The sequence below is a fragment of the Myxine glutinosa genome, chromosome 3, assembly GCF_964187855.1.
Source record: "Myxine glutinosa chromosome 3, kmMyxGlut1.1, whole genome shotgun sequence".
Lineage (NCBI taxonomy): Eukaryota > Metazoa > Chordata > Myxini > Myxiniformes > Myxinidae > Myxine > Myxine glutinosa.
This window is the reverse complement of record NC_136263.1, coordinates 42195471-42220923: the sequence shown is the minus strand read 5'-3', so window position 1 is coordinate 42220923 and position 25453 is coordinate 42195471. Positions and strand designations below refer to the sequence as shown.

The window sequence follows — 25453 nt, the reverse complement described above, 5'->3', positions numbered from 1 at the left end:
GCCATAACGGTTTCTGCAAGATTAAGTGCTCAAAATTATTTGTTTCACTTTCCTCACTCACATCATCGAATGTCTGCTCTTCATCCATACAAATCGAGAGAGGGATATCCATGTAGTATTATGGATTACATAAAAGCTCCTTCGTTCACCGCTGTTATGTCTGGCCGTGTGGTATATATAGAGCTCCGCAGCTCTGAAAATGCCATAAAAGCCAGTCATCTGTTCCTTATCAACCGATGTTTGTAATCCAAGAACCGACAGAGAAGAAGCAACAGAAAAAGAGCAGGACTTAACATACTGTGGTACTTACGTCTAAGAGTGCCGTTCCAGTTTATGATATAGTGTGCATGGAAGGACTAGTTCAGGGTGGAATGTTTGTTTCGATTTAGATTCTGTGCATCACCAATCATTGCCTCTGGTGCGGAGCTTCATTACAATATCAGAAAAGTTGTTCCTTTATTTGAAATCACCTGGGGCTTCAGCTGTTCAAACAGAAACACTCCCTGCTATTTCAAAGTTGGTGGACTTGTTCAACAACATTCTGAAGAATGCAGTCATGGAGGTAAATATTCCACCTGCGAGTGGAATATGTGAGTTTTGATCTTTCATGCCAAAATCTAATCAGTTCATCTTTTCATCATAATATGTACCTGTACCAAGTTTGGTCAAAATCCCATCACTGATTCACAAGTTATCGCAGGAAAAGAATTTTTACCTCATGGGACCTCTGAACTTTGACCTCTTGACCCCATAATCGGATCAGTTCATCTTTGCTCATTACTCCTACTTGTACCAAGTTTGACTTAGTTCCTTTCAGCCGTTCTTAACTTATCACGGTAATGAAAACCTATTACAAACTCTGACCTTTGACCTCCTGACCTCATATCAAATCACTTCACCTTTTCATCATAATAATCCTTGTACCTACTTTGGTCAAAATCCCATCACTGGTTCTCAAGTTATCGTGTTAATTGGACTTTTACCTCCATCAGAGAATACTCTCGTACTCTCTATGTCGGGATGGCACGGAAAAAAAATGTTGTTCCCATTTGTTACATACAAAACTAAAGTTGGAATATCTTTTTTTTAAACTCGCTTAGGCTATATTTGAGAGCCTACCTGGTCTGTTCAGTTGATTGTCGAGGTAGGGATCACTTTTCAGTTCTCCAGACCAAGGCAAAAGGAAAATAAAGCGAAAAAATGAGATCGGTCAAACCCGGGAATTCATCCTCTTGTTCATAATAATAATTATAAGTGAATAAATAAATGTATGCGCAATTAAAAAGGCAATGTAGGGATGACAAGCTACAGGCTAAAAAAGGTCATAAACAAGATAGGGATGGTGTTGGTTTAGACTTTATAATAATAATAATAATAATATTTATTTTGCATAGCGCTTTTCAAGAAACCCAAAGACGCTTTGACATAGTACGTAAAACAGAGACAAAAAAGACAAAAATACATAATTAGATAACCAAACAGAAAGGAAGGAGAAGGAGAAGAGACGGTCAGGGGTTGAATGCGGTGTTGAATAGGTGGGTCTTGAGTGATGATTTGAATGTGGTGAGTGAGGAGGAGTCTCTGATGGTTTGAGGTAGTGAGTTCCAGAGTGTGGGAGCAGCGATGGAGAAGGCCCTGTCCCCCCAGGATCTGAGTTTGGTCCGGATGGGGGGGGGGGGGGACAGGAGGTTGGCAGCAGCAGAGTGGAGGGTGCGGGTGGGAGTGTGGGAGTGTGTCTGGGTCGGAGGTCTGTCAGGTAGGATGGGGCCAGGTTATGGAGGGCTTTGTAGGTCAGGAGGAGGATTTTGTACTGGATTCTCTGGGAGATGGGGAGCCAGTGGAGCTTGTGAAGGACGGGGGTGATGTGGTCCCGGGCCCGGGAGTGGGTGAGTAGACGGGCAGCGGAGTTCTGAATGTATTGAAGTTTATTGATGATATTTGAGGGTGAACCATAGAGGAGGCTGTTGCAGTAGTCCAGATGGCAAGTGATGAAGGCGTGGATGAGGGTTTCTGCAGCTGTGGAGGAGAGGGATGGACGGAGACGGGCGATGTTTTTCAGATGAAAGAAGGCTGTCTTGGTGATCTGTTTAGTGTGTTTGTCGAAGGAGATGGTTTGGTCAAAGATGATGCCAAGATTCCGGATGTGAGGGGAGGTGGATACTGGGATACCGTGGATGTTGAGGGTGAAGTTGTGGGTGGATTTGGTGAGCGTTTTTGGTCCAATAATGATTATTTCGGATTTATCGCAGTTTAGTTTGAGGAAGTTGATTTGAAGCAAGGATTTTATTTCAGTGATGCAGTTTGTCAGGATAGAGTGGGTGACGGTGCAAATTGACTTGGCGCACATAACTAATAAAAAAAACGAAGAAATATCTCTCGGTAATTTCCTGAAACATATTTTACTTCCGGCTAATAATGTTGAATGAAATAAAAACGAAGAAATATATGTCGGCATCATTGTTGACGTTTTTGTGACGACTGTCATCAAACAAAAAAGTAATATATCTTAACGGAAAAGCAAAAGCGAATTTTTAATATATATCGACACGTTGCTGTTGGTGTCATGTTGGGCGGTGTATGATACACCATGACGCGATTTTTAAAAATATATCTCTGCATTTTCCCGCGTGTGTGGAATGTTCTCAATTATTGCTGACCATCTAAACCTAAAACCATCTAAAGTCTAAAACCATCGATAAAAATGAAATCATATGGCGAGTTAGATTGGAGATAAAGGCGTAAGAGAGACTCAATGGCCTTGAAGTTACAGGCGTTTGAGAATTCATTTCGTTCTATAAACGGCAACTTTCATTGGATTTTCTTCCCGTTTTTTTTCAACCGAGTCTAAAACTATGTTAGCGACTGTGAAAAATGCAATGATATATCGAATTTGATTTGAAATAAAACTGGGAGAGAGAGCAAGACACCACGGGCCTACAAAACAGGCCTCAAAGCTATGCGAGTTAATAAAATGGTGGATATTTGTTTATAATTATATGAAGGCACTCCCAGAATGGGTGGAGCTATGGGTGGAGCTACTCTGCAAACCGAGTAAGCCACACCCCGGACAGACACCCAACAGACAGACAGACAGACAGAATCATCTACGGCTATTATAATATAGATAATATTATATTATACATAATATTGTTACCGATCGCGGATTAAGATGTTAGTTACCGAGCGGTTTGGTATTGCCGCGACCGTTACAAGATCCCTGACTCACCCGATTTACCCAGAACTTTGGCCGTATCGCACCACAGCTGCTCAATGAGGGAAAAGACGAAAACGACGCAATGTAAAGAGGAAAACGAAGGCCAAGAAAAGGTTGGAAATACCACTAAATTTATTCCTACTATTTACATGCTCAAAGTAACCAAGGAGAAGGAAAGATAATAAAATAATATACAGAAGGATTAGAGACACAGTGCAATTATTAACTTATACAGCTTAATTAACCCAGGACAGAACAAACAGAACAAACTCACGTATACAAGAAGGATGGAATGGAATGAATGTTGGAAGGAGGAATGGGAAGGTTCAGCTGGGGGCAGATGGTTCGGGCTTGATCCCGCACGGGACGTCGGCTGGACCTCGACGGCCACCGATGCCACCGCTATTTGGTCCCCACGGGGTAACGGGTTGAAGCTGCCTGGTGGAGTCAACGCTGCCTCTCTGGCTCAGCTCAGGGCGCGTCTGCCGTCTCTGGTGCAACTGCTGGTAATGGCCCTTGGCACCTTCTCTCTCCTGGCCCTGGTGTCTCCTCACCATTGACAACTCAACGCGACCAACGCAACCACTGACCCCTCGACACCACCACTTCTCACCACCGACTTCTTACCACCGCAACCAACGCAACCACTGACCCTCCTCTGGCAACCGACTCAGACCAACTCTCAGTGCCTCTCCTCTGGGAACACCCCCGCCGTGGGTTATATAGGCCCCGCCCCTCAACCTTTGCGAACCTCCCCCAAACGTTCTCTCCCCGCCCTCTCAAGCCAAACCCCTTGTTCATGGTTGGTCGAGTGGGGCCGGCTCACTCCTCCCCTCTCTGACGAGGTGGGGACCCGCCTTCCTTCCCCCAACCCTGCCTCGTGGTCAATGGCGGATGAAGGGAAAACAGCCCAACCTGCAGTTGGCAATGCGAATTGCAATTGACGGAAAGGGGGGAATGGAAGTGTTGGGAGTGGGAATGAAGGGAATCTATCTCTTTCACTGGTGCAATGGAGTATTTCAATTAATGGAAGACACAGCCTTACACTAATACACATAATAAGGATATAACTGTCAAAAAAAAGATATATCGTGTCCTGCATGTATGTTTTATGGACTAACTACGGGAACGCCCTTTGACCTTTATACAACCACAACAGAGGGAGGAGGGGTGATATTTTACAACAACCTTTTACAACAACATTTTACCACAACTACAAAATAAATAAAAAAAACATTCTCATATCCACAACACTGCACCCTCCTCCCCTTAGGCACGTTCTGGGCCTATTACTTTTACCTTAGTGTGGCACGTAGGTGTAGTTCCCTCTACTTTTAACCTGACCCTGAGTGCGACAGTTTTAAAACATAAATAAATGTGTCCCGCTGCTCCATTGCACCCTGCCTAACAGACTTACGCCCACAGTTAACCGAATTGCGGAATTGGTCTTCAAACTACACACTGACGGTGGGAAGCATTATTTACAATTGACGCTACTTTATTTACAAGACTAACCCAGGACCTGTGATTGTTCTTTCTGGGGGGGGAGACAGTCTGCTCTGCATCGACGCACCATGAACGCACCCCAAAAAAGCACCAATACAAGCACCCAAGCACCAATCGGTGCAGTCACCATAGTTCATCAGTGTTCCATAAAAATAAAATCAACAACCCCTAACCCTGCAGGTGATCTCTTGCTCTTCGGCTCCCTCTGCTGGTTATTATATTTGGTCTTCCAGATGTTGTCATTCTTTTGCTTTGCTTACTGGCGGCCTATTTGCAATAAAGTGTGCCCAATGTGTCCTTTTTATTTCCGTTTATTTATGGCCCACAGGGCCGACTACGTGTGGTTCACCTGTGGGGCATCGGTGCCCTGTGGCCAAGGTCCGCCAGCAAGATTTCGGGCCCTCATGGCCGGTTCCAGCAGAGGGGCCATGCCCCAACCCATGGGGTCCATAAGTGGTGCTCGGCCACAGGCATGTGGTCCATAATGTGGTGCATCGATGCAGACAGCTGGTTCTGGGAATTTCGGGCGCACAATGGCCGACCCACGCACGCTCCCCTCGGCACCCAATGGCGCACAGGTCATGTGGGAGACAAAAGGGGAAAGACAATTGAGCGAGGGGTAAGGTCACAAGGGTACACATCAATAAGGCAATGCAAGGCGAAATGCGTACGGAGGGCGAAGTGAGAAAGCTCGTCCCTACCGTACGTCACCCCCCTGTCACCTACCCTTGCCCTTACCCCATATGTACAAAAATCTACACATTTACAAATTCGTCACTACTGTCACGTCTTCCCCATATTTCCCCTATACCAAATTCGTCTCCACAATCCCTCTACTTCAAAATTTGCCATCACCAAATTCCTCATCAATCCTCATAAGGAGGCAGAGATGGAACATCAAAGCACAATGTCACACCCACGTCATGATGCATTTCACAATCCAAACATTTGCATCATAAAAATAATTAAACCATGGCATGGTGTGGAGTACCTGTCACCTCAGGTGAGTGGATGCAGATGGTGCGAGGAGACTTCATCCTAACTACTTTCTAAATGACATTAACACACTTTACACTACCCGGGGTCTTTCCCTGCCAATCCATTGGCCACTTACACTATTGGTTCTAAAAACCAAATTCCCATTGACCAAACTGTGGTGCTTCTCAATTTGGGGTCTCACTCCCCTGATTCATCTCCCGGTGCCCTCGCACAATTTCTGGGCTGCGACGTGTAGCTCTCCCAGCAGGTCTACCCACCTGCACACCTCCACCACTGTAGTTGCCACCCGAGCTTACCTAGCTCCTCACCCTAACCTATCTAACTGGGGCAGGCCCCTCCTGGCGCTCTCCCCACTCGGTGCCCTCTCTGGCACTGGGCTACCCGGGTCCGTCCTCCGGATCCTCGGGCCCCATCCACAACTCTACCGGCTCCCAGAGCCCACCTGCGGCCTCACCTGGCCGACATCCTCACAGTGGTGGAGTGCGCAAACCAACTACACACACTAACAGGCTACACGCCCAGCCATTTCCACAACACTAATGCACCCATCCAAATACCATTCTGTCACCCGCACCACAGATGCCAATATCCAACCACAATTTACCTATACCTTCTACCTAACACTTACACTACCCGCCCCGGGTATCCGTGATGGGGGTCCACTCTTCCCCCATTCACACCTTCGCACCATCCACTCCACTCCACAATTTCCACCATACTCACTCCACGACCATCCATTCCAATACTCCAGATATTCCACAGTACCATTTATTCCACACAGCCACATACCTGCTGTTGCACACCTGTGCAATCCCACCTGGTGCCACCTGCACCCTCCTCCTCTTCCTGGACCAGTTGGTCAACACAGCACACATCACCATTACTCACTCATACACTGCTCCATTCACCTGTTCAGTTGCACACCTGTGCAATCACACCTGTTCAATCATACCTGTTCAATCCTCACCCACACGGCATCATCTCAGCTAACTACTCCCCTCTGAAACTTGCGCTTCCCAGTCGTCCCTTTAAACTATTGCGCTCCCACGTCATTATCATCCACGCTAATCTACCTGCGTCCCCACTACAGGTATCAGTCACTATCTAACCTTAACGTCACCTAATGTCCTCTTCGCTAGATCCCTACAATTATCCAAGCCCTCCCTGGCTCGGTTGTCATAGCCACCCCATAAACTATTGCGCATTTGCCCCCACTGTGAGAGATGACAGAGTTGCCATCCCACCACATGGGGGCGTTCCCACTATCATCCCCCCCCCCCAGTCCTCTGACGCTACGAGCCCCCGTCGCAAGAGGTACTGGGTCCTGCCTCGGCATCTAGAGCCGAGGCGATCCATGAGGGCGCCTGCTCGCCGGCATAAGGTCTTATCCGGTCGGCATGGACGATCCGAGGGGGGGCCCGTGGCCCCATTTTGATCTTAATGACCACGTCACAGATTTGCGACAGGACGACTCCCGGGCCTTGCCAGGGGGAGGTGAGTTTTGGGCACCTGCCCTTCCGCCTCCGGGGATTAAAGAACCAAATCTTCATCCCCGGAGCGTATTGACTCCCCTGGCTCCGGTCGTCGTACCTACGCTTCATCTTGGCCCCCGTCAGATGGAGCTGGCGGCGGGCGAAGGCATGGACCCGCTCCATGCCTTCCTCCAGGTGACGTGCGTAACCCTCCCTCGGCGGTGTATCCGTGGTGTCTGGCACGGGACCGCATAGCAAGTCGGCGGGAGCCCGTAACTCCCGCCCATACATAAGCAACGCTGGACTGCATGCGGTGGCCCCGTGCTGGCTAGTTCGGTAGGCCATCAACAGGTACGGGAGATGTTCGTCCCAGTCATCCTGACGGGTGGTGGTGAACAATGCCAGTTGTTGGATCAATGTTCGATTGAACCTTTCCACCATCCCGTCAGATTGTGGCCGCAAGGGCGTGGTCCTGGTTTTCCGAATTGACAGGAGTCTGCACACATCCTTTAGCAATTGACTTTCAAAATTTCGACCCTGATCGGTGTGCAGCTCCTGTGGAATCCCGTGCCGACATACAAATCCTTCTACGAAGGCCTGTGCTACCACCCCTGCTTCTTGGTTGGGGAGGGCATAGGCCTCCGGCCACTTGGTGAAATAGTCCATTACAACGAGGATATACTTATTACCTTGGCGGGTGCGGGGCAGCGGTCCTAGAATATCCATAGCCACCCGCTCAAGGGGGGCCCCCACCTGATGTAATTGAAGGGGGGCCCTCATCCTCCGTGCTGGTCCCTTTTTGGCAGAACAGGCGTCGCATCTCCGACACCAGTCCTGTATGTCGCGCCCCATATTCACCCAATAGAACCTCCGGCGGACCCGAGATATTGTCTTTGTCCTGCCCAAATGGCCGCCGGAGCGGGTACCATGCACCTGTTGCAATATGACGTTCTTAAATTTGTCAGGGACTATCACCAGCCAGGAAGTTCTATCAGAGGGAACCTCCACCCACTTGCGATATAAGATGTTGCCTTTCAACTCCAGGGTTTGCCACTGAGCCCAATACGCCTTTGTTTGCGCCCCGAGGGGGGTGACCTCTTCCCCCTTTGGTCTTTGCCCCAATTTGACCCATTGGAACACCGGCCCCAGAACAGGATCCTCCTGCTGGGCCGTGCTCCAAGCCAACTCTCCAAATTCCTCGTCCGCGGTTAGTGGCAAAATTGGCCCTCTCACCCGGGTTGCCCGGACGACGAGAATCGGGGCGGAATCGCCCAATTGCTCCCTCTCCTCGTGTCTCGCACAAAATTTACAGTTTTCCCCCAGACAAGGACGCCGAGAGAGTGCGTCCGCATTACCATGGGCCTTCCCGGCCCTATGGGCCACATCAAAATCGTACTGCTGCAACTTTTCCAACCACCTTGCAATTTGGCCCTCCGGTTCCTTGAACCGAAGGAGCCATTGCAAGGAGGAATGGTCAGTTCTAACCAAAAATTTCCGCCCGTACAGGTACGGGTGGAAATGGTTCATGGCAGCCAGCATGGCCAATAACTCTTTGCGAGTGACGCAATAATTTCGCTCGGGCCTACTTAAGGCCCGACTATAGTAACCAATCACTCTCTCCACGCCCTCCTGTGTCTGAGACAAAACTGCGCCCAATCCTTCCTGGCTCGCATCCGTGTCCAGGGTAAATGCCCCGTCACTAGTGGGGTAAGCTAGAAGGGGTGCGGATGTTAGACACCCCTTCAATTTTTGGAAGGCCTCGTGGCACTCCCGTGTCCAATTAAATCGCGTCCCCTTCTCCGTAAGCCGGTGGAGGGGACGGGCCAACTCCGCAAATTTCGCCACAAAGCGCCGGTAGTAGGAGCAGAGTCCCAAAAATCCCCGCACCTCCTTGATGGTACGTGGTGCGGGCCACTCCTCTACCGCTTTAATTTTGTCTGGGTCCGTTTTTACCCCCTTGCGGCCGATCACGTGACCTAGATAGGCCACCTCTCTTGCAAACAAAGTGCACTTACTCGGGTTCAGCTTCAACCCTGCCTGTCTGAGGCACCCGAACACCTGGTCCAAATTAGCTACTGCCTGGGGGAACGTTTGGGCATGTACCAGGACGTCATCCAGGTACACCAGGCATGATTGCCATGGCATGCCGCCCAGTACATGCTCCATCAATCTTTCAAAGGTGGCGGGGGCGTTACACAAACCAAACGGCATCACAGTAAACTGATACAGTCCCTTACCTGTGGAAAATGCCGTTTTCTCCTTCCCTGCCCTATCCATCTCCACCTGCCAATACCCACTCTTGAGGTCCAAAGTTGAGAACCAATTTGAGCCCGCAACGGCATCGAGGGTGTCATCAATCCTTGGCAGGGGATATGAGTCCTTGAGTGTCACGTTGTTTAGCTGGCGATAGTCCACGCAGAACCGCGTGGTCCCATCTTTCTTTTTGACCAGCACAACAGGTGACATCCAAGGACTTCCCGAGGGCTCGATCACACCTGCGTCGAGCATTTTTTCAACCTGCTCGTCAGCTTCCGCCCTCTTGCTCCAAGGGAGCCGTCGGGCGGCCTGACGAATAGGCCGGGCCTCACCGGTGTGGATCTGATGTTTCACCAGGCCCGTACGTCCAATATCCTCGGTGGACAAGGAGAAGAGGTCCAAATGGGACCCAACCAGTTTGTGTAAGGCCTCCCTCTGGGTACCTCCCAACTCTACACTACTACGATTTACCATCTCGCAAATGGGATCGGGCCAATTCCTAGAACTTATTGAAGGCTCCCCCTGGGGCCGGCTCGGCTGGACGTTCTCGCCCCTCACTGACGCGACTTCTCTAACTGGGGTGCAGCCAGCTACCTTCGTGCCCCTCACTATAGTGCGTGGTTCTGTGCTAATATTAATTACTCGGACGGCCACCACCGGCCCGTCCGTTTTTACAAGGGTACGGCCCACGATTAAACCAGGTATGGATAGCGCTGCCACCGGTTCGACCAGGCCGCAGGAATCCTGCCATGTCGGGCGAGCTGACCATCGGGCCGGCACTATGGCCTCGGCCCCCGGAGGGATGGTCACGGCCTCAGGAGCCTCCAGCTCCACCCTCTCGGCCGTGCTCACCCCCTCCAATGGTAGCTCTTCCACTCCCCATCGCAGGATCCCCCGACTCAAGTCGATTTTACAACCGCTGGCAGTCAACAAATCCAACCCTATTAAGCATGGGTCGCACACCTCCGCCACCCAAACCTCTATCTCTTGCTTCACCGATCCCAACTTGAGGGTCACAAAACCACGCCCTATGATCGGAGCCGTTGCCCCGGTAGCCAACTGCAAACTATGATTTTCCAGACGCTGGATTTTACCCCAGCCGTCTGCACTCGAATTAAGGACCACGGGGCTGATGATCGTGGCGCTGGCTCCCGTGTCCACCACGGCGTCTACCCCCACGCCGGCAATTTTGCACCGAATTGTCAAACTACCCGTCCCAATTCGGCCACAATGAATGACCTGTCGCGTCAACGAGGGCTTCTCCCCATCCTCTACTGCCGAACACCGCCCTGCATGCCCGGCACGTTCTAGTTTCCCGGGCCCTGGCGGGGGGGTGTCTGAGGTCGGCTAGGCCGATCGATACTGGGCGGAGTTGAGGGCATCGGCTGGCGGGGAACGTCCCGGCGCGGAGCTCGACACTCCCATGCACGGTGACCCATCCGAGCACAATTATAGCACCTCACCTGGTAAGGTGCTTGCCTCCGGTATTCCAAATTCCCCCCCCTGTATGTCCGAATTGGGGTACTCTGTCGGGGACTACCGGGTGCCACCGCTGGGGCCGCCTGCCATGGTCCAGGTCCCGCCAGGCGCCGATCCACTAACCTCCGGACCATGCTCTCCAGGTCAGGGCCCCTGTCGGGGGCGGGCCCCCTTGGGGGGCCGCCCCCCATCACGGGCCCCATCTGACGCACCGCCACTGCATGGCGCTCGCCTCCCCGGGCCAGGGGCCTCGCTGCTTCCCAACGGGCTGCAGCGTCGGCCGCCTGACTCATGGTTTGCGGGCGCCACATGGCGAGCTGTTGCCGGAGCTCCAGATCCGGAAGGGCCTGAATAAAGTGATCCAGCGCCAGGCTTTCCTGGGAACTCGCTGCCATGTCCGCGTGTGCAATCCCGACCGCGCGGCGAATATCGTGAGCAAGTTCCCCGATGGTCTCCTGGGGCTTGCGTTTTCGCTGCGCAAGTTGGGCTTTAACAAGCTCGCTTTGCTGTTCAATGCCGAACCGATTAATTAATGCCGCACGGAGAGCTGACAGGGTGAGAGCACCCGGTGGTAAAGCCGTCAGCACCTCCGCCGCCGCGCCGCGCAGTGTCCCCACCAGGTGTACTCCACCTTCGTCCGGATTCCAACCGTTGCCTTTACACACGTACTCAAACTGCGCCAGGTACGCCCTCAAATCACTCTTGCCGTCATACGGCGCGAGTGGGATCTTGTGGGCGCCCGAAGGTCGGACCCCGCGCGTCACTCCTTGCGGGATCAACGCGGGACCAAACCGTTCGGGCTCCCACAGTACGCTATTCCCGGGGGGCTCCCGCGCGTCCCCCGTCCCTCCAAACACTACCCCTCCTGGTGTCGATGCCTGGGTCGCCCCTCCGCAACCCGCTACCCACGCCATACCCCCACAGCCTTGCTCACCAGCACCCCCCTCACTCCCCATAGCCAACCCTCCTTGCACACCTCCTCTGTCCATACACTCCGGACCAGTCATACATCTTACCATTGGTCCCTCACGAACACCCGGGTCTACACCACCCCCCAAGCCGACTGAATCTCCCCTCACATCATGTACATTGCCACTCACCTCTGTACCTCGTCGTCGCACCTCCTCTGCCACCTGCAAACTTTTTATTTGGTTAGTGAGCACCGCATCATGATTTGAACACAGACCTTGTACATATTCCATGACTTCCTCCTTTATCTCCCTCTTAGTTTCCCTCCGTCTCTTCTTAATTTCACTCACCCCCTCTTCCACCTCCTCTAATTTTTCCTTTACCTCCTTCAGCTCCCGGTGCGCCCCCTCTATTTCTTCCTCCATCGCTACTTTAACCGTTTCTATGTGCGTCCTTACCTCCCGGTCCTTCGTCTCCATTACTTCTGTCACCTCTTCCAACCTCTTCGTCAATCCCTCATGTACCATTTGACATTCCTTTTGTGTCGCTATTAATTCATTTTTAATGTCCTTTTGTGTCGCTTTTAAACCCCCGATGATTGCAGTGTTCTTTTCCACTTGGTCCGCTAGTTCCTTTTGTCCCACTGTCAGCTGTTCTACTCCTTTCGTCAGATCTTCTATTCCCCCCTGTAACTTTGCCGTATTATTTCTCACCTCTTTCTCTATACGCTTTTCGCCTCGCTTTACCTCCTCGCGTAGCACCGAGACCTCCTCACTTACACCTCGTCGTATCTCCTCCATCTCTTTTGTAGATGCCACCCTCATCTGTCCCAATTCATCCCTCTGAGCATCCAATTTGGTTTCTACCCCGATTTTTACCTCCTCTATCTGCTCTCCCATTTGTTTAATTTCTCTGGCGGATTGCTCCCCTATCTCCCGCAATTTGTCCTCCATCCTATTTTCTAACCCCATTAACCCATTTTTCACCCCCTCTAACTGATTCTCCTGGGCAGCCATTCTGTTTTCCACCCCCGTTAACCCATTCTTTACCTCTTTTATCCCGTTGTCTAACCCCTCAAAATTATTGTCTAACTTCTCACCGGTACCCCTCGCTTCGTCCCTCATTACCCCCATTTGGTTTCCCATTACCCCCAATTGCTCCTCCAATCGCTCACTCTGAGCATCCATCCGGTTCCCCATTACCCCCATCGTGCTGCTTTCCATTTCTTCGCTATTCTTGTCCATAAGGGCCTTCATTTGTATAAAAAAAAGGTTCAAATCTACCAGCGGCGCTGCTACGGTCGCGGGCGGCGTGGCCATGTGCGAGGCGCCATTTTGCGCGCCTGATACTCCCTCAACCGCCTCCTCATTGCTCCCCTCCATTTGATCCTGGGTTACTTCTAACCCCTCTATCTCTCCCACCGGCATCCCGTCGCCTTGAACAGCCATGGCGCGATTTCAAAATTCGGGTTTTGTAAAACAAAACAAATTTCGGTACTTTATAATTTTGAGCGCGTGAAGCGCGCTCCGGGTCGATCTCACTCCCCGACACCAATTGTTACTGTACTAACACAATTGGTGTCCAAAATTTGGGCTAAATAAATTTAGTCCCAGGTTCGAATCCCACCTCCTGACTACCAATTGTTACCGATCGCGGATTAAGATGTTAGTTACCGAGCGGTTTGGTATTGCCGCGACCGTTACAAGATCCCTGACTCACCCGATTTACCCAGAACTTTGGCCGTATCACACCACAGCTGCTCAATGAGGGAAAAGACGAAAACGACGCAATGTAAAGAGGAAAACGAAGGCCAAGAAAAGGTTGGAAATACCACTAAATTTATTCCTACTATTTACATGCTCAAAGTAACCAAGGAGAAGGAAAGATAATAAAATAATATACAGAAGGATTAGAGACACAGTGCAATTATTAACTTATACAGCTTAATTAACCCAGGACAGAACAAACAGAACAAACTCACGTATACAAGAAGGATGGAATGGAATGAATGTTGGAAGGAGGAATGGGAAGGTTCAGCTGGGGGCAGATGGTTCGGGCTTGATCCCGCACGGGACGTCGGCTGGACCTCGACGGCCACCGATGCCACCGCTATTTGGTCCCCGCGGGGTAACGGGTTGAAGCTGCCTGGTGGAGTCAACGCTGCCTCTCTGGCTCAGCTCAGGGCGCGTCTGCCGTCTCTGGCGCAACTGCTGGTAATGGCCCTTGGCACCTTCTCTCTCCTGGCCCTGGTGTCTCCTCACCATTGACAACTCAACGCGACCAACGCAACCACTGACCCCTCGACGCCACCACTTCTCACCACCGACTTCTTACCACCGCAACCAACGCAACCACTGACCCTCCTCTGGCAACCGACTCAGACCAACTCTCAGTGCCTCTCCTCTGGGAACACCCCCGCCGTGGGTTATATAGGCCCCGCCCCTCAACCTTTGCGAACCTCCCCCAAACGTTCTCTCCCCGCCCTCTCAAGCCAAACCCCTTGTTCATGGTTGGTCGAGTGGGGCCGGCTCACTCCTCCCCTCTCTGACGAGGTGGGGACCCGCCTTCCTTCCCCCAACCCTGCCTCGTGGTCAATGGCGGATGAAGGGAAAACCGCCCAACCTGCAGTTGGCAATGCGAATTGCAATTGACGGAAAGGGGGGAATGGAAGTGTTGGGAGTGGGAATGAAGGGAATCTATCTCTTTCACTGGTGCAATGGAGTATTTCAATTAATGGAAGACACAGCCTTACACTAATACACATAATAAGGATATAACTGTCAAAAAAAAGATATATCGTGTCCTGCATGTATGTTTTATGGACTAACTACGGGAACGCCCTTTGACCTTTATACAACCACAACGGAGGGAGGAGGGGTGATATTTTACAACAACCTTTTACAACAACATTTTACCACAACTACAAAATAAATAAAAAAACATTCTCATATCCACAACACTATTATACATAATACATGTATAATTATATATTATAACATGTATAATGTAACATGTAACATATAACAATTATAACATGTAACATGTATATTATTACATGTATAATTATATATAATACATATATATTATACATATTATACATAATACAATATTATACATAATACATTATTATGTATTATAATAATGTATTATATAATGTATTATATATGTCTATTGTCTATGTATTATATAATACATAAATTATGTATTAGAAATTATTCTATATGTCTATAACAAAGATGTCTATTAATGTCTATAACATTAAACAAAGAAATTTGGAGGAATCCCGACATCCATGAGGTAAGTTTTGCTTACAGAACTGAGGGAAGATCTACTGTTATCTATATAACCCACAAGGTTTGGAGATGTGCTCATTTACCAAGTAGCTAGCTAGCGTTTGCCAAGCCAGCCGTTCCTTAAGGGTTTTGAATGGAGTGCTTGCTCGAATGCTTAAACCACTTGGTGATTTCTCCACAAAAAACTTGGTAAATGAACACACCCAATGTTCTTAAGACCTGACGATCGACTGTAATCTATATACCCCAAAGAGGAATGACCCTTTCTGCAGCTCCCATAGTGAGCGTGTGTAGGCCTACTAGTAAATTAAAATGTTGGTTGGTTGAGTCAGCCGTCGTAATGATATCATAGACGTAATGATGTAACGGACACAAAACTGCCGCTCCTTTAATATGTAGAAGATGATATTGTTATGTTGGTGGGGTAGATTGATATATAGATCCAGGTAGATCTGCAAAGGTAGGTGCTCTGATGATCGTGAGTAGGTGGAAAATGGGGAATTCCAGGACACTTGCCCCTCCCTGTATCCCACCCTAGTGATTTTCAAAAGTGCAAAGTGGGCGTGGCCTAGGCAAACCAGAAGTGATTAACCACAAACAGGAAGTGATTTAATTAATTAATTATTTTCAGATTTCAGATTTTCAAAAAATAAACAAAAGATTTTTTAAATTTCCATTTTCTCGATTTTCTTTATTTTCGTGATTTTCCCAAATTTCACAATTGCCATTTGCATGATTTGTCGAATAGGAGTTCTGGGGCATTGTGGACGGGCCACGCCCATGCCCACGCCCCTATATAAAATACATATGGCATTGACTTACAGTCATGTGAAAAAGTAAGTACACCCCATGTAAAGTTTTGACTTTTTCAACATATTTCAACATACAGCTATTTGATCTTCATTTCAACAATATTGATAGATAAAGCTGATATAATATAACAAATATCATGAAACATTTACATTTTGTAGTCCATCATATAATTTAAATAAACATAAATGCAAATTTTGCATGTGGAAAAAGTAAGTACACCTTTGGCTCTAATAGGTGGTATTGCCCCCTTTGGCAGAAACAACCTCAAGTAGGCGTTTCTTATAACTGTCTACCAGTCTCTGACATCGACTGGGAGAAATTTTTGCCCACTCCTCCATGCAGAATTATTTCAGCTGTGCGATGTTTGAGGGGTTTCTTGCATGCACAGCTCGTTTCAAATACCCCCTACAACATCTCGATGAGATTTAGATCCGGGCTTTGACTTGGCCATTCCAGAACCCTCCATTTCTTTCTTTTCAGCCATTCCTTGGTGGATTTACTGGTATGTTTAGGGTCATTGTCATGTTGCAACGTCTACCTTCGGTTGAGCTTCAACTTCCCGACAGATGGCCTCACATTATCCTCAAGCACCCTCTGGTACAATGAAGAATTCATAGTGGATTCTATGATGGTGAGCTGCCCAGGCCCTGGTGCAGCAAAGCTGCCCCAAACCATAATATTTCCTCCACCATGCTTTACAGTTGGTATCAGGTTATTGTGGTCAAATGCTGTCTTTGGTTTTCGCCAAACATGTCTTCTGGTACTGTGGCCAAATAGCTCTACCTTTGACTCATCTGTCCAGAGCACATTGTTCCAGATGTGCTGGTCTTTGCCTAGGTGTTCATTGGCAAACTGTAGTCTTGCCCTGATGTTCTTTCTGGACAGCAAAGGTTTCCTCCTGGCACACCTCCCATGTAGATCAAATTTGTGCAGCCTCTTTCTAATGGTAGACTCGTGCACTTTGACATCAACAGTGGCAAGATCTACCTTTAGGTCCCGTGATGACATTCTGGGGTTCTTAGAGACTTCTTTCAGCATCTTGTGGTCTGATCTCGGGCTGAACTTGCTGGAGCGGTCTGGCCTGAACAAGTTGGCAGTTCTTTGGAATCTTCTCTACTTGTAGATGATCTTCCGGACAGTCGAATGATTGATTTCAAATTGTTTGGAGATCTTTTTAAATCCCTTCCCAGACTCGTAGGCATTTATAACCTTCTTTCTGAAGGCCTCAGAGAGCTCTTTTGATCTAGGCATGGTGACGCTGCACACGTCAACAACAAAGAGCAAACCAAACGAAATGTCTGAGGTTTAAATAAGACAGGTTCCTCCAAGATCATCTCTAATGATGTTCTAATCATTTGCACCTGAGCTGGTGCATCTGATTCTAATTTTAGGTATTTGAAGTAGTGATCAATTTAGGGGTGTACTTACTTTTTCCACATGTGAAATTTGCATTTATGTTTATTTAAATTATACAATGGACTACAAAATGTAAATGTTTCATGATATTTGTTATATTATATCACCTTTATCTATCAATATTGTTGAAATGAAGATCAAATAGCTGTATATTGAAATATGTTGAAAAAGTCAAAACTTTACATGGGGTGTACTTACTTTTTCACGTGACTGTATCTGAATTTTTATATAAAAAATATTATCTTTGAAGAACCAAAGTATTACAGCAACAACGGAATTACCTGTTACCGTATTATGATTAAATATAATTACGATCATACTCACACACAAAGCGGTATTAGAAAACTGTTTGTCGAAACACCAACGTTGTTTTCGTCGGGTATTAAAGCGAATGAAAATAATGCTAAGGAACACAGAGTTGAATCATATTCACTGCTGCTTGTTATGTATAATTCGCGCTCCTCCCTCCCCCCCCCCCCACCCCCCGACGACGGCGGAAACAAAAACAATAGAAATGTTTGAAGAAATTCTTAATGCTATTAAAACACATCTGATGAAAGCCGATCTTATTGAAAAGATGAAAAAGGATCAGGACAAGTTTGGAGCCTTTGTTAACGGACTTGATATATTTTGGCGGAAACGCGATGGGGTTGGGGGTTTTCATTGAAGGCTACCCACCAACAATGTACCCAAAACTTTTAAACAAATACGAAAAGTGCAAGGAGGCAGATAAACATCCTGAAATTCTAACTTCGTTTTACAACAACAAAATCACTGAAGAATAATGCATCGAAGATCATCGCATCAAACCAGAGGAATTGATGGGTGTGAACTGTAAAGGTATCTGTGCTATTGAAATATCAAATGTTTTATCGGTGGTGCGGGTCCATCCATTCATTTGAAAGTAAATGATGTTGTTGTTCAAGAGCTATTTAGGAAAACAAACGGGTTAATGATTAATATTGTTGTGGATATGAGAATGTTTTTTTAAATTTTTTTGTTGTGGTAAAATGTTGTTGTAAAAGGTTGTTGTAAAATATCACCCCTCCTCCCTCCGTTGTGGTTGTATAAAGGTCAAAGGGCGTTCCCGTAGTTAGTCCATAAAAACATACATGCAGGACACGATATATCTTTTCTTTTGACAGTTATATCCTTATTATGTGTATTAGCGTAAGGCTGTGTCTTCCATTAATTGAAATACTCCATTGCACCAGTGAAAGAGATAGATTCCCTTCATTCCAACTCCCAACCCTTCCATTCCCCCCTTTCCGTCAATTGCAATTCGCAGTGCCTTCCACATTTTGGTCGGTTTTTCCCTTCATCCGCCATTGACCACGAGGCAGGGTTGGGGGAAGGAAGGCGGTTCCCCCACCTCGGCAGAGAGGGGAGGAGTGAGCCAGCCCCGCTCGACCAACCATGAGCCAGGGGTTTGGCTAGAGAGGGCGGAGGAAGAGCGATCGGGGAGGTTCGCAAAGGTTGAGGGGCGGGGGCCTATAAAACCCACAGCGCGACGCTCCCCCAGTGAGTCGAGCTTTGAAGAAGAGAGGGATGCACGGGGAGTCGAGCTGTGAAGAAGAAAGAGAGATGTGCTTTTACAAAGGAGATGCACTTTGAGCCGAGACAAGGAGGGTCACAAAGAGCTGAGTTGGTCGTCAGGGGTGGTCAGTGGTTGCCGTTCAGTGGTTGCGTTCAGTGGTTGCGTTCAGTGGTTGCGTTGAGTGGTTGCGTTGGAGAAAGAGTGGTTGGACCAAACAAAAGAGAGAGGAGAGAACCCGTCACGCCAGACCCCCCCACCAGCGCGTCGGCTCCGACCGTGATCCGACCCGTGATCCGACCCGTGATCCGACCCGTGATCCCGCGCCCACAACAGGATCGGTGGCATCAGCGGCCGTCGAGGTCCAGCCCGACGTCCCGTGCGGGATCAAGCTCCAGCCAGCTCCGTGCCGTCCTCCCCCTCCAGCCACACACCTCCTGCCAGCCAATCCACTCTGCAATTCCCCGTGTGAGTCGTCTTTGTTTGTTCTGTCCTGGGTAGGTAATTAAGCTTGTATAAGGTATTTCCCTGTGTCACCTGCGTCTTGTGTTGTAAATAAAACTTGATTGCTCCTTTTTGCTTGTGTGTGTAAATAATAAACCCCATTACTCGTCTGTACGTCTTCTCGTTTTAATTCCTTTTTCCTCTTTGCATTGCGTCGTTTTCGTCTTTTCCCTCATTGGGCAGCTAGGGTGCGATACGGCCAAAGTTCTGGGTGAATCGGGTGAGTCAGGGATCCTGTAACGGTCGCGGAAATACCAAACCGCTCGGTAACTAACATCTTGATCCGCGATCGGTAACAATTGGCGTCAGGAGTTGGGATTCGGACCTGGGACTAAATTTGTTAGGCCCAAATTTTGGAACACCAATTGTGTTATTACGGTAACAATTGGTGTCGAGGAGTGAGATTCGGACCCGAAGCGCGCTTCACGCGCTCAAAATTATAAAGAACCGAAATTTGTTTGTTTTACAAAACCCGAATTTTGAAATCGCGCCATGGCTGTTCAAGGCGACGGGATGCTGGTGGGAGAGATAGACGGGGTGGAATCGACCCAGGACCTCGGGGAAATGTATGTGGAGGAAAGGGAGGAGAAAAATGGCAATGTGGTTGCGGGAGTATCAGACGCACAAAATGGCGCTCTCGCGCACGTGGTTACAGCGGCACCAAATTTTGCCGCGCCCTTTGTACCAACGGTGGAAGACATGCAATTAATTATGGCTGAAATGGAGGCCCTTTTGGACAGGAACAGGGAGCGATTGTTAAACCAAATGGAAGCAATAACGAACAGATTGGGAAACCAAATTGAAGCAACAACGAACGGAATGAGGGCCGATAGAGAGGCATGGGAGCAGAGGGACAGAGACCGCAAGTTGGGCAAAAGGGTCCCAGGGGTGCACGACGAGGTAACGCGGGTCGAAAAGCGCTGGTTGAGCGAAGCGGAGGAAAGCACGGGTACAATGACGGGGGTAGAAATCGCGACCCGGGGTTTGGAAAAGCCGGCGACCAATGAGGTAGAGGGTGTTTTATTAAAGCCAACGGTCGTCGAGGTGAACAAAGAAATTATGGGTATAGTTGAAATTGGAGAGACCGGGGACTTAAAGTTAAAAGAGCAACAATCGGAGGAAGGAATGGAAATTGCTCAAAGTCCCTGCTCACATCACGATGCTGTGCTTAACCCGAATGGAAGTTTGCAGGTTCGCGTGGAGAAAAGGATCCCCCAGGTGAGTCGTGCTGTTGTGTATTGTGCGGGGAGATTTTGTAAGAGGATGTTTGGTGACAAAAGAATTTTCACGCGCTTGGGATCGAGGAAGCATCCGGGCGTTGGTGAGGGGTCCCGTGTGAGTGGAAATGGCACGCGTGGGAGGAAAAAGTGTGCGTCGGCGAGTGGGTGTGTTATAAAGTGTGGGAGTGAAACCGAGTGCGAGCGAGAATGCACGTCGGGATGTACGGAGTGTGACACGAGGAGTGAGTTGGTGGTGGAGCGGGTGCGAGAATGCACGCTTGGAATGGTAGAGGGTGTGCGAGGAAGCACACCTGGGTTGGTCATGGCGCGAGTGTGGGAGAGCCCATCTGAGCGCGTTAGTGGGTGGATGCCAGAGTGCACGCCCATGGTGAGTGTTACGGAGGACGTAACGGAGGAGAGGTGTGGACCAAAGTGTGCGCAAGAGTGTGCGCGAGAGGTGTGGTGTGTAGCAGGGAGAGCGTTGGTGGAATGTACGGACGGCGTTGGAACGCCAGGTTTTGTGAGGGTGAAAGGGGTAGCGTATGCTTGTGAGCATGCAAGTAAAGCATCGACGGTAACCGGGGTAGTGGTTAGGGCGACGGATAGCCGATGCGAGCACTCGGGGCGCGGTGTGATTTGTTGGATGCGAGGCCCGGCGCGGGTCGATGCTGCGTCGCTTCTCTTCGAAGCGTCGTTGCCGATTCGGGCTTGGCCCCGCCCCGCACGGTCGAGTCCGGGCTTTGTCGGGCGAGGCGACCGGTCCGGTTCGAGGGCGAGTGGGAGGAAGCGGACGGTGCCCCCTCGTGGGGACGGGGTTCCGACCGGGGGAGATTGAGCCATCGGGCCCGGGACCGCAAGGTGCCGCGCCGAGATGGTGCGTGGAATCTCGGTCCAACCAAACCACCTCCCTTGAACCGAAAGCCGGACGGATTCAACCTGCCGGCGACCAAACCACCCGAATTCATTGCTCGGCTTTGCGAAGCCGAGTTTAATGATGTCATGGCGCACCGAGAGGATGTAATAAGTAGACGGATGATGATGGTAGTGATTTGATACGAAATTTATAATAGTGAGTAGAATTGGCAGTAAATGGAAAATTTTTGATTGTTGGATTTGGACGAACAAAATTTATAGTGAGAGACCCCCGATGTGGTGGGATGGCAAATCCACCATCCCTCACAGACGTGGGGCAAATGCGCAATAGATTATGGGGTTGATGGCAGTGAAAACTAGCCCGGGTGGGTTAGGATATATCATGTGTAGGGATCTAGCGAAGAGGACATTAGGTAACGTTAAGGTTTAGTTAGTGACTGATACCTGTAGTGGGGACGCAGGTAGATTAGTGTGGTTGATAATGACGTGGGAGCGCAATAGTTTAAAGGGACGACTGGGAAGCGCAAGTTTCAGAGGGGAGTAGTTAGCTGAGATGATGCCGTGTGTGTGAGGATTGAACAGGTGAGAATTGAACAGGTGTGATGGAACAGGTGTGATTGCACAGGTGTGCAACTGAACAGGTGGATGGAGCAGTGTATGAGTGAGTGATGGTGATGTGTGTTGTGTTGACCAACTGGTCCAGGAAGGGGAGGAGGGTGCAGGTGGCACCAGGTGAGATTGCACAGGTGTGCAACGACAGGTGAATGGAGGACAGGTGTATGGAATAAATGGTATGGAGTATTGGAATGGATGGTCGTGGAGTGAGTATGGTGGAAATTGTGGAGTGGAGTGGATGGTGCGAAGGTGTGAATGGGGAAAGAGTGGACCCCCATCACGGATACCCGGGGCGGGTAGTGTAAGTGTTAGGTAGAGGGTATAGGTAAATTGTGGTTGGATATTGGCATCTGTGGTGCGGGTGACAGAATGGTATTTGGATGGGTGCATTAGTGTTGTGGAAATGGCTGGGCGTGTAGCCTGTTAGTGTGTGTAGTTGGTTTGGGCACTCCACCACTGTGAGGATGTCGGCCAGGTGAGGCCGCAGGTGGGCTCTGGGAGCCGGTAGTAGTTGTTGTGGATGGGGCCCGAGGATCCGGAGGACGGACCCGGGTAGCCCAGTGCCAGAGGGCACCATGGGGTGACAGAGCCAGGAGAGGGGCTGTCCCCAGTTAGTTAGGTTAGGGTGAGGAGCTAGGTAAGCTCGGGTGGCAACTACAGTGGTGGAGGTGTGCAGGTGGGTAGACCTGCTGGGAGAGCTACACGTCGCAGCCCAGAAATTGTGCGAGGGCACCGGGAGATGAATCGGGGGAGTGAGACCCCAAATTGAGAAGCACCACAGTTTGGTCAATGGGAATTTGGTTTTTAGAACCAATAGTGTAAGTGGCCAATGGATTGGCAGGGAAAGACCCCGGGTAGTGTAAAGTGTGTTAAAGTCATTTAGAGGATAGTTAGGATGAAGTCTCCTCGCACCATCTGCATCCACTCACCTGAGGTGACAGGTACTCCACACCATGCCATGGTTTAATTATTTTTATGATGCAAATGTTTGGATTGTGAGACGCATCATGACGTGGGTGTGACATTGTGCTTTGATGTTCCATCTCTGCCTCCTTATGAGGATTGATGATGAATTGATGATGGCAAATTTTTGAAGTAGAGGGATTGTGGAGACGAATTTGGTATAGGGGAAATATGGGGAAGACGTGACAGTAGTGACGAATTGGTAATGTGTAGGTTTTGTACATATGGGGTAAGGGCAAGGGTGGGCTAGGTGACAGGGGGGTGACGTACGGTAGGGACGAGCTTTCTCACTTCGCCCTCCGTACGCATTTCGCCTTGCATTGCCTTTTTGACGTGTACCCTTGTGACCTTACCCCTCGCTCAATTGTCTTTCTTTTGTCTCCCACATGACCTGTGCGCCGTTGGGCGCTGAGGGGAGCGTGCGTGGGTCGGCCATTGTGCGCCCGAAATTCCCAGAACCAGCTGTCTGCATCGATGCACCACATTATGGACCACATGTCTGTGGCCGAGCACCACTTATGGACCCCATGGGTTGGGGCATGGCCCCTCTGCTGGAACCGGCCATGAGGGCCCGAAATCTTGCTGGCGGACCTTGGCCACAGGGCACCGATGCCCCACAGGTGAACCACACTAGTCGGCCCTGTGGGCCATAAATAAAATAAATAAGAAGGACACATTGGGCACACTTTATTGCAAATAGGCCGCCAGTAAGCAAAGCAAAAGAAAATGACAACATCTGGAAGACCAAATATAATAACCAGCAGAGGGAGCCGAAGAGCAAGAGACACCTGCAGGGTTAGGGGTTGTTGAATTTATTTTTATTCATTGAACAATGGTGACTGCACCGATTGGTGCTTGGGTGTGTATTGGTGCGTTCTTGGGTGCTTTTAATGGTGCGTCGATGCAGAGCAGACTGTCTCCCCCCAGAAAGAACAATTACAGGTCCTGGGTTAGTTTTGTAAATAAAATTAGCGTCAGTGTAAATAATGCTCCCCACCGTCAGTGTGTAGTTTGAAGACCATTCCGCAATTCGGTTAATTGTGGGTGTAAGTCTGTTAGGTAGGGTGCAATGGAGCAGCGGGACACATTTATTTATGTTTTAAAACTGTCGCACTCAGGGTCAGGTTAAAAGTAGAGGGAACTACACCTACGTGCCACACTAAGGTAAAAGTAATAGGCCCGGGACGTGCCTAAGGGGAGGAGGGTGCAGTGTTGTGGAAATGAGAATGTTTTTTTTTGTTTTTTTGTTGTGGTAAAATGTTGTTGTAAAAGGTTGTTGTAAAATATCACCCCTCCTCCCTCCGTTGTGGTTGTATAAAGGTCAAAGGGCGTTCCCGTAGTTAGTCCATAAAAACATACATGCAGGACACGATATATCTTTTCTTTTGACAGTTATATCCTTATTATGTGTATTAGCGTAAGGCTGTGTCTTCCATTAATTGAAATACTCCATTGCACCAGTGAAAGAGATAGATTCCCTTCATTCCAACTCCCAACCCTTCCATTCCCCCCTTTCCGTCAATTGCAATTCGCAGTGCCTTCCGCATTTTGGTCGGTTTTTCCCTTCATCCGCCATTGACCACGAGGCAGGGTTGGGGGAAGGAAGGCGGTTCCCCCACCTCGGCAGAGAGGGGAGGAGTGAGCCAGCCCCGCTCGACCAACCATGAGCCAGGGGTTTGGCTAGAGAGGGCGGAGGAAGAGCGATCGGGGAGGTTCGCAAAGGTTGAGGGGCGGGGGCCTATAAAATCCACAGCGCGACGCTCCCCCAGTGAGTCGAGCTTTGAAGAAGAGAGGGATGCACGGGCAGTCGAGCTTTGAAGAAGAAAGAGAGATGTGCTTTTACAAAGGAGATGCACTTTGAGCCGAGACAAGGAGGGTCACAAAGAGCTGAGTTGGTCGTCAGGGGTGGTCAGTGGTTGCCGTTCAGTGGTTGCGTTCAGTGGTTGCGTTCAGTGGTTGCGTTCAGTGGTTGCGTTGAGTGGTTGCGTTGGAGAAAGAGTGGTTGGACCAAACAAAAGAGAGAGGAGAGAACCCGTCACGCCAGACCCCCCCACCAGCGCGTTGGCTCCGACCGTGATCCGACCCGTGATCCGACCCGTGATCCGACCCGTGATCCCGCGCCCACAACAGGATCGGTGGCTTCAGCGGCCGTCGAGGTCCAGCCCGACGTCCCGTGCGGGATCAAGCTCCAGCCAGCTCCGTGCCGTCCTCCCCCTCCAGCCACACACCTCCTGCCAGCCAATCCACTCTGCAATTCCCCGTGTGAGTCGTCTTTGTTTGTTCTGTCCTGGGTAGGTAATTAAGCTTGTATAAGGTATTTCCCTGTGTCACCTGCGTCTTGTGTTGTAAATAAAACTTGATTGCTCCTTTTTGCTTGTGTGTGTAAA

General features: G+C 49.5%; 1 protein-coding gene across 1 annotated transcript in view; it reads right to left on the bottom strand.

The window, feature by feature from the left end:
* LOC144891293 (interferon-induced GTP-binding protein Mx3-like) overlaps window positions 1–1165 on the bottom strand; it is a 53377-nt gene extending 52212 nt beyond the window's left edge. The window contains exon 1 of the mRNA XM_078773953.1: window positions 1120–1165. The gene's annotated coding sequence lies outside the window, so the exon portion shown is untranslated. The remainder of the gene's footprint in view (window positions 1–1119) is intronic.
* Window positions 1166–25453: the final 24288 nt, after the last annotated feature.